Source organism: Alligator sinensis, unplaced genomic scaffold (genome assembly GCF_000455745.1).
Source record: "Alligator sinensis unplaced genomic scaffold, ASM45574v1 scaffold868_1, whole genome shotgun sequence".
In the NCBI taxonomy this organism is placed as follows: Eukaryota; Metazoa; Chordata; order Crocodylia; family Alligatoridae; genus Alligator; species Alligator sinensis.
This window is the reverse complement of record NW_005843155.1, coordinates 158787-169076: the sequence shown is the minus strand read 5'-3', so window position 1 is coordinate 169076 and position 10290 is coordinate 158787. Positions and strand designations below refer to the sequence as shown.

The 10290-nt window shown below is 52.4% G+C and overlaps 1 protein-coding gene across 1 annotated transcript in view; it reads right to left on the bottom strand.

The window, feature by feature from the left end:
* LOC102378665 (angiopoietin-related protein 7-like) overlaps positions 1-10290 on the bottom strand; it is a 29691-nt gene that overhangs the window by 16051 nt on the left and 3350 nt on the right. The gene's annotated exons all lie outside the window — the stretch shown is intronic.

The following is a 10290-nucleotide window of genomic DNA, read 5'->3' as shown; positions in this document are numbered from 1 at the left end:
CACAATGGGCGGTTGACTAAAACCACCAGCTTGGGTTTCAGCAGCCACCAAAAAGGCAAATGGGTGCTAGGGGATTTGTGAGCACGACAGAAAGTATTGTGATGCCCCTTGATAAGACAATGGTGTGTCCACACCTTGAATGCTGTGCGCAGTCCCGGCCCCCGCACCTCCAAAAGGATGTAGAGCTGCAGAAGATGCAGAGAAGGGCAACCAGGAGGATGAGCAGCATGGAGGGGCATCCGTAGGAGGAGAGACTTATTGGGGCTAAGCTTGGTCGGTTTAGAAAAGAAATGCTTGACGGGGGGGACATGAGACAGGTTTACACCATACTAAATGGTGCAGGGAAAGTCACCAGGGATCGATTATTGACTGTCTCTCACAAGAACAAGGGGTCACAACATGACACGAGTAGGTTTTTATGGGCAGGCTAGACTGATGCCTCTCTGGGATGGTTTAGACAAGAATGCACCTGCCTGGAGCAGGGGGCTGCACTAGATGTACCCCTGGGGACCTTGCCAGCCTGACTATCCTATGACTCATCTATGACCCATTGATTTCAGGATGAGTTAGGCTCCTCAGATGGGACTCAGAAGCCCTGAGGGTCTAATCCCAGCCACTTTCACAAGCTGGTGCACATTCAAGCACAGGCCCCTAACCCCAGTGGGGTGACCTGCATTGGCAGGGTTAGGGGCACACCGGCTAACCCCAGTGGGGTGACCTGCATTGGCAGGGGTAGGGGCACACCAGTACTGGGAGAGAGCAAGGATGAGCTCCCAGAGGATGCTGTTAGGAAACACGAGTCCTAGGCTGACGTGTGGGCTCCCTGCCCCTCCTCAAGGCTCTGATGCCTGGTTCAGAGAATGACGTGGGGACGTGCCTATCTCATCCAGACTGTGCTGAGTTCGTGGTCATGCCCCCTCACATGCCACACCACACCCTGCCTACCTCGTATTTGCCCTGGGAGGATCCAAACCCGCCTCTCCCCATCATCAGCCCTTTCGCATCGACCAAACATCAGCTCTGGCAATTGGGCCCACTACCATTTTCTCAGCGCAGAGGTGTGCTGCACCGCTGATACACGTGACACGTGAGGCTGCCAGAGCGCAGCAGTTTACACGCTCCAGTGGTTTACGCTGCATTTCCATCACATTGGAGCAGGCTCCTCACATGTGTGTAAGTGCCCTGTGGTACTAGAAAAAGGCACATTAGCCTATTTTAAATGCATATGAGCTAAAGAGCATGGGTTTTTTGTGACGCTTTAATGCGCATTAAAATAAGCTAATGTGCATTAAAGCGCCCATGTAGACGCACCCCCTATGATGTCCCCTCCAGCCTGACTTCCTTATGAGTCCTATGATTCCTATAACTTTCTGCGCAAGGCAGGATCATCCCTCCCCAAACCATCCCATGCAAATCCTTGTCTAACCTGTCCTGATATCTTTGCAATGCTGAGATGCCTTATATCTTTACAAGGCTGAACGGAGACTTATTGGAGCTATTCTGGAGCCAACACCTCTCTGCTCTGGGGGACAAATGTCTCTGTTTATTGATAGTACTGAAGCACTAGTTCCTGTTCTTCCCTAGGGATGGCTGTTTGCTGGGACTAGGACATGCAAGGCTGGACTCGACATCAGGGCTAAGACAGCCCTCGTGCTTGCTCTACCCCAGGCCCACATCTGATCCCGGAGGGCTTCATGGCAAGAGTTGCATGGCAGGCAGTAGAGGCTAGTGGCTAGGGAAGCGGTCTGGGAGCCAGGAACCTCCTGAGTCACCTGTACAAAGGTCACACCTGTTCTCTAAGACTCAGTCTCCCCCTCTATAAAGCTGGATCATCTAGGGCTGAAAGTCCTGGCACTGTTCACCAGGAACAGGATTTGGCCTGGCATCTATTCAGTTGTTGCCTGCAGCCTCTCCCTTCTCTTGACTATGTGCCCTGGGTGAGTAAGTCTGTGAACAAGATGCCTTGGCAAGGGAGCAGCTCAAAGACACGCACTCACTGGCATCTCCCGCATTCACTAGGGGCCAAGCGTGCCAACTGCTGGAAGAAGCGCATGAACCAGAGAGGAACGAGGCAGGGTCACTGGCTCCCAGCTATCTGATGTCTTGCCTTGTTAGAGGTGCCTCAGGCTGCCAGGGCCATTCCTTGGGCTTTGGCGTTGGGGAGAGATTCCTGCCTCAATAACCCTCCCTGGGAGTGCGCTCTGGAAACAGCCCCTCTGCCCCCTTCCTCATTGCTCCCTTCATAGAGTATTGTCTCCCTTTGTAGCTGAAAGGACAAATCTCTCCTTCTTTCCCAGATCTGCAAAGAAACTCCTGGAAGAAACACCTTGGCCCACAGACCAGAAGTGATGGAGCTACAGCCACGGACACCGGCTGGGGTGATTTCCTGCGTGAAAGGATGCATCGGAGAGCCCGAGCGAGGCTCTGAGCAGGGCAGGGGACAGATGGCCACAGGCTGGCTGGGAGCTGGAGAGCTCATTAACCCAGGCGGCACGCTAATCCTTGCCGAGACAGGACCCAACCCTCTCCGGTGCAGCGATGGGATTCTCCAGTTGCTGCTTCTTGCCTGAAGAAATCACTCGGTGAGAGAAACACAGCTCCCTCCGGGCATGGAAAGCTTTGGAGCTGCCTCCGCAGCTCTGACTCACCGGTTTCTCTCCCGTCGTGACTGCCCGGTGACATAGCCCAGCGGGCAGCTGCTCCACATTGAGCCTTGGCCCATCAGCACAGAGCCTTGGCCAGAGTCATGAGCAAAAGCAGGTGATGAGGGAAATGCTGCAGCAAGGGGACAGGGGTGACAAGAGGGAATGGCTCGAGGGAAACAGCAGGGAGGGGTGAATAGAGAAAGGAGAGATTTCATAGAGCTGTGGGGCTGGGAGGGAGCTCCAGAGGCCCCATCTAGTCCAACCCCTGCCTGAAGGACTCTACCCAGTGGTCAGACATGGGCCAAATACCGGGTGTAGGAAGGAGCAAAAGCAGAAGTGGGGGCAGCGGGTCCTTGTTAGCACCTGCTGGCAATTCTGCACGTAGCCCTGTCTTTCCTTTCCCTCTTCTTTGCCTCCCCAGTTGCAGCTTGAAGGAGCAAAGCAGCCCTGAGAAGCATAAACACCTGAGTGCCAGATGTTCAGGACTAGGCGTGGGTGGGTGGGCACAGCTGGAAGCATGGTGGTTGTTAGGTGTATAGTCCACCTAAGAGGCAAGGAGCCCAGGGAGGATGGGAGTATCAATCAAAGTCTAAAGAAAGGGAATTTCTGCCCAGGTAGGGATAGATCAAACCTTCCTGAGAGCCTCAGGAGAGAGTGAGGAACATGGAGGCACGTCGCATCGGTGTACGCTCAAGATGCGGCATGATGCATTTTGGCTGGGTGGGCCTGGCTTATCCACCCCTGTGCAGTCTGCTTCAAGCTGCCAGGCGGGATCCTGCTTCCCCCATGCAGTCCTGCTTCAAGCTGCCAGGACTAGGAGCTGCCCCGGTCTGCAGGGGGATCCATGGTAGGGATGGGGGCAGGTGTGAAGTGACCTATGTGACATCTCGCTGCAGTGGGAAGCAACAAGTTGCATGGATAATCCAGTGCGGACTTCCCCACCACTTCATTTTCTGAGAAGTGGGGACATGGGCAACCCTCCATCTGGTTCACACCTGCAGGATCTCATCGTCTGCATTAGATGTATGGTCCATTCATGCCTCCAGAAAGCCTTTCCTTAAGCCCATACAAGAACAATTAAGAGATTCAGCCAGCTGGGAGCAGCACGGGGGCAGGGGCAGTCCAGGACATGGGAAATGGGGTCAGACGGGACGGGGAGGTCTAAGCACTGGGTGATACTTGATCACGGGGCAGGGCAAGAACAGCGTCTGCATTGCAGCTGCCACTGGATACGCAGGGTCTGTGGGAGGCTGGATCATGGCTTGAAGGAAATACAGACTAAATGAAAGTACTGCAAGGTAGATACGTAACTGGTTGGATCGTCATATTCAATGAGCAGCCCTTAATGGCTCAATATCTAGTTGGGAGGAGGTATCAAGTGGGGTTCCCTGCAGGGTCTGCCCTAGGTCCAGTATTGTTTAACATCTTCAGTAATGATTTGGATGATGGGATCAAGTGCATTTTTAGTAAATTTGCAGATGATGCCAAGTTGGGTGGAATTGCAGACACTCCAGAGGACAGGGTGAGGATCCAGAATGACCTGGATAGACTGGAGAAACAATACGTAGTCAGTGAGATGAGATTCAACAAGGACAAATGCAAAGTCCTGCACATGGGACAGAACAAATACATGCACAAATACAGGCTGGGCAATGACTGGCTGAGCTGCAGCCCAGCAGAGAAGGACCTGAGGGTTACAGAGGACTATAAGATGAACAGGAGCTAACACTGTGGTCTTGTTGCAAAAAAAAAGCCAAGAGCATCCTGGGCAGTATTACCAGGAGGGTCACTTGCAAATCAAGGGCAGTGCTTGTTCTTCTCTATTCAGCACTGGGGAGGCCTCCCCTGGAGTCCTGTGTCCAGGTTTGGGCCCCACCGTTCAAGAAGGATTTAGACAGTTTGGAAAGGATCCAGCACAGAGCAACAAAAGTATTCAGGGGCCTAGGAGATAAGACTGATGAAGAAGAGCTGAAAGAGCTAGGGTTATTTAACTGAGAGAAGAGAAGAGAAGACAGAGGGGGGATTTGATAACAATTGTCAAATACATGACTGGCAATTGTAAAGAGGACGGAGATGGGTTTTTCTCTGTGTTTGCAGGAGACAGGACTAGGAGCAATGGCCTCAAGGTGCAGCAGGGGAAACTGAGGTTGGGGATGAGGAGGATCTTTCCACCCCTGAGGATGGTCAGGCATGGGAACAGGTCTCATGGAGGTTGTGGACTCTCCTTTATAGGAAACTTTTAAGAGCAGGTTGGGCAGACCTTTGGCTGGGATGATGTAGTCATTAATCAGGGATGCTCCTGCCTTGAGCACAGGGCTTACGATACCCAGCTTTCCTATGATCCTATGAGCAAGCAGCGGGGTGGGTGGAGAAGTTTCTGCAAACCACCCCCACAGGAACAATGTCTCAGCCGTGACAGAAAGACGGCACGAAGCAGGGATCGGGCGAAGGAGCTGGGGGAGCAGTGTGGACGTGAACGACTGGAACCAGATGGTAAATGAATCACGGTGGTTGCAGGTGCCATCGAGCCTGTCTTCCAGGAGTCAGGGCAAGACTGTCTGCAGCCTAGTCTCTGTAGATGGCCTGCGGTCTATTCACACGGGTTTGCCCAATTCACTTTGAAGGGACTCAGGCAGCTGGGCTTGCACTGTTTCCTGAAAGAGTCTAACTCACAGCCTAATGAGATCTCCTTGCCTAAGATTCACACAGCCCTCACTCACTGTTTTCCCATTACTCCTGGTCACAGCCCTGACAAATCCAGCTCCAGACAGCCTGCCACGGAGAGCACTGAATCAAGCAGGCAGGTCACCGTCTTGAGCACAAGGGATACTGCACTTATCAGAAGCAGCAACAGCCATGTCAAAAAGGACATTAGGAATAGCCAGAAGGCCTGGAGGGAACTGAGAAAGAACCGATCCACAAGGAAATCTATGTCTTGCAAATTGAGAAGTGTAGAAATAAAGCATTCAAAAGCCAGGCTGATTTAGACCTAGCCAAGCACAATAAAGCAAACAGCACGTGAAGTCAGGGAGCTGGCAGCCAGGATTATACGGAAATCGGCTGAGTTGGGGGGGCACAGGATAAAATGTATATGTGTAATACAGAGCTTGGGGCTCCCTGTTTCCTTAAGGAAGAAACTGCTCAGCGAGGGGGCACTGCTGGGCAGGCAGAGCGCAGCAGCTGCAGGCCACCACAGCAATGGGGCAATGAGGCAATTAGCAGGCACCTGCAGGCAGCCCACCAACTGGAAGCGGGAATGGCCCTGGGAGGATATGAGCCCAGAGCCTGGGCTAGCAGGCCAGTATCTCCCTGGCAACCGCCGGGCAAATTGCTCCTGCCAGCAGGGCTCCTGAACGGACCACGGTGCTGCTCGTGCATCCCCGGTGAGGCTCGGGGAGCTCCCTAGGGCATCGCCCAGGGCTGGGAGGCTATCCTAGCTGAGCGGTGAGTGATTAAAGGAGCAGAGGGCTGCTTACCCTTTTAGTATTTATGTTATAGCCCAGGGGCTTATGGTTTATGTTGACGTTACACTGGCAGTTTGGGTTGGGACTCTAGGGGGGGGTTTGAAGGTCCCATTAGTGCCCGAGGGGCACGCAGTTGCCTTGAGCCGTGCCCAGGGTAAGCTCAAGGCTTGAGCAACTGTTAAGCCCAGAGAGGGGCAGAGTGTGAGGCCACAGAGCCAGACAGGGGACAGGGGCCCAGTGCCCAAAAGGGGCCAAACCAGAGCTGATGCCTTGAAACCAAGAGCAATACAGGGGGCCTGGGAGGAAAGCTGAGACGAAAGGCGTGGCAGCCAAGGAGGTTGAAGCCCAACAGGAGAGCAACATTACAATAACACCGGTGAGGGTTGGGGTGTGGTGGAGGGAAGGAATGGAGCCATGCAGTTATCTCATAAGGCTGTAGGTGCCCTGCAGGGCACAGTCGACCAAAGAGACCCAGTGAGGGATGTGGCGGCAATGCAATGGAGGCCAGTAGAGTGCCAGGAAACCCAAGCGGGACATTCATCTAAACTGGGGCCCACAGGGAGCCTCCCTCTTAATAATATTATTATTCCATCAAGGTGTGGTGTGGGAGAAGGATAAGTGCCTAGAGGCAGAGCAGGGCACGGCCGTGGAGCCACCAGGCTGCATCACGGCTGCCCCTGGGACCCCGACGTGCTACCATATAGTAGTTGCCTGATGGATAGTATATGGCACCTGTGTTTGAAGAAAGGGACTAAAAGAAGTCAAGCCAGCTACAGACTTATTAGTCTGACTTCAGTTGCATGAAAGGCTTCAGAGCAAAATTGGAAGAAAAGAACAGGAAAAGTCGCAGATGTAAGTGGAAAATGAGATAAAGTTCAACATGGGTTTGCCAAAAGCAGGTTGTGTCAGACCACCGTGATTGAAAACAATTTGTTGTGTCAACAGAGGAAATGCAATATTTCCCATCTGCCTGGACTTCAGTGAAGCCTTAGAGATGGTGCCGCATGGGACATTATTAGTAAAACTAGAGACAATGGAGACTGGTAGGGGAGTGGGTAGAGCAAGGTGGGGGAGGAAGTGGCTAAAGGGGCAACAACAACAGGTAGCATTGAAAGGGCTATCAGGCTGGACAGAGGTTACCAGAGAAATCCCTCCAGGATCAGTCTTGGGACCAATTAATGACCACAAAAAGTAGGAATCTGCTGACAGCATGGAGCTGGGAGGCATTGCCATTGCTGGGGAGAGTGGAAAAATCACCGAGGAAGATCTAGATGATCTTGAAAGTAATAGAAACAGTGTCAAATTCAACCATGCAAAATGCTTGAGGGACTAATCCGTGCAACTTCCCACTGCAGCCACCAACATGACATAGCCACGGAAAAGCAAATGCAGTCCTGCAGTGTATTGGGAGAAGTACTCCTTGTAGTGATAGGGCAGTATTTGTGCCTTTGTACAAAGCCCTGGGGAGACCTTATCTGGAATACCAGGTAGGTGCTGGTCCCCCGTGTTAATAAAAGGCAAACTCCAGTTGCAGGGCAGGTTCAGAAGAGATGCATATCACGGGAACGAAGAACTGACCCTATGGGAGAAGACTAAAGGGGCTTGGCTTGTGCAGTCAAGTAAAACAGAGGCAGAGAGGGCATATGACCCCAGCCTATATATACCAGGAGGTTAAAACACCAGGGAGGGAGAAGAGCCCTATAGGCTTAAACCACGTAAGTCAGGTAATCATTGGCACAAGAACAAGTGTGGATAAACTGGCTGTGAATAAATTTAGATGGGGAATTAGAAGATCAGAGCAGAGGTAGGGTTGGGACAGCTGCCCACAGAAGAAGTGGGGGACATGTCACCTCACTGCATTTCTGTTGGAGCGTAGGCCTATGAAGGGGGTTACGCAAAGCAAGGGAAGGCCTTGGAGGCCCCTTCTGGTCCCATGCTCCTGGGAATCCATTGAAAGCAGCAGGTCTGTCTTGCCAAGCAGGAGGAACGGCAACTTTGGGCGGCGGGTTGGCTCAGTGACCTGAGAATTCGGGTGCACCACGCACACGAAGGCAGCGTGGTCTGGAGGAGAGTGCAGATGCCAGCAGATCAAGAGTCCCCAGTTGCTTACACTAGCAATAGAGTTTCACACCCGCTGTGCACGGAGGCAGATGATGGACTGTGCTGCAGGCTAGTGGAGGATCTGCCCTCAGAGCCCCGTTCTGAAGCCACCTTGTCATTTCAGTAACTAGGGAGGTAATGGGGGAAGTACAGCAGAGGGCATCTCTGCTGATCTCTGAACGTGAGAGGGGAAAAAGAAACTTGGCTGGAACATCCGAGTGAGAAACGGAGTTTAGGAGAGAAGGGACTTAGTGGGCGTATCTATACGTTCATTAATGCGCAGCAAGTTACTGCACATTTAGTGTAGTACTTGCTTAATGAAGTACTAACTAAATGTACAGTAACTATAGTTACTGCACGGTGGCTCCGGTGCACTTTTTTATTGTGATGCTTAATGCACAGCAACCTAATACTACTGCGCAGTAGTGTATTAGCACAGTTTTTGCCCGGCACACTACTGAGCAGTGTTATTAGGCTAATGCACATTAAGCATCTTGTGTATACGTGCCCAGTGTGGAGCAGCGGATGTGGCCATTGTCCACATGCCCGCCATTACCCCGCAGTAAGGGGAAACTAACTGGGGGAATTCAACTCTTTCATAGAAGACAAAGCTCCCACTTACCGTGGGACAGGAGAGGACATGTGAGACAGCTGCTCCTCTTTTTAACTTGCTTCCATTTGGTTATCTGCCCCTGCCCAAAGTTTGTGATTTCTTGTATTTGTGGGGAAAAAGAAGAGTTTAGAAGCAACTTGCCCACTTTCGAAGGCTAAAAGCAGAAGCACTGCCAGGTTGCTGAAGAACATGGCAATGCATGGAAGAGAAGACCGAGGGGGATTGAATAGCAGCCTTCACCTCCCTGCAGGGGGTTGCAAAGAGGATGGAGCTGGGCTGTTCTCAGTGGGGGCAGATGGCAGGACAGGGAGCAATGGGCTCAAGCTGCAGCAAGGGAAGTCGAGGTTGGATATTAGGAAAAACTCTCACTCAGAGGGTGGTGAAGCACTGGAACGGGGTACCCAGAGAGGTGGTTGAAACTCCATCCAACCTCTTGGAGGTTTTGAAGACCCAGGTAGACATAGCCTTGGCTAGGATGATGTAGTTGGGGCTGGTCCTGCTTGGAGCAAGGGTTGGACTAGATGTGACCTCCTGAAGTCCCTTCAACCCTCATTTTCTATGATTCTGTGACTCTAAGAGCAGAAAAAGATGCTTTATGCTTGTGGATAGCACTGTCTGCCTCCCTTCTCTGTCCTCCTTTGAGCACCCATAGGTGACACTGGGGCAGAGAGAGCTGGGCATTTGCACCTCCCAGCCCGGGTCATGCGAGCCAGTCCCAGAGGCCTCTATGATGTTCCCCAGCCATAGTTGCTTGGACAGCAATTCTGCCATGGGGTGTTTCTGCCTATGTTGTGGTGATGCCATATGGCATGAAAGTTACCCTTACCCAGGGCTTTCTCCCTGCCAGCTGGGATTCAGTAGCTTGTCACTGCCTTGGGGACTAGCGAGGCAGTGGAACAGATGCCTAGGGACATCATGGAGTCTCCATCGCTGGACGTGTTCAAGAAAAGGTTGGGCAGCCACTGGTCAGGGCTGCTCTAGGCATAGCTATGCCTATGCTTTACTATGTGGGATTCCCAGGCTTTTAGGCTTTGCTGGTTGCCCTCATCCCTACTTTCTGCTCCGTGTGTCAACTGTTTTTAGCCTTCCTCAAGGCACTGGGTGTTGGCTGCAGTCAAGGCTTGGGGTTTTGACTGGGATGTGTCAATGCTTCTGTTGGGACCAAAGACATCTTCCTAGCTAGAGGGTCTTGCCCCTCCACTCAGTCAGACCAATGCTGCAACTGGGGTCAGGAAGGAATTCCCCCCCTGGTCAGACTGGTGTGGACTGGGGGGTTTGCCTCTGCAGTAAAGGCATGGCCTCTTCCTGGGATCTCTTGAGCGTACATTACCAACCTTGGACAGAAGCAGGACACTGACCACCGTGGTCCCCCTGCTTTCCCGGGAGCAGATGTCTCGTGTTGTATCAGGGTTGACTATGCTAAGAGTTTAGATGATGGGTTTGTCTCGGATGGTTTGGACAGAGCTGA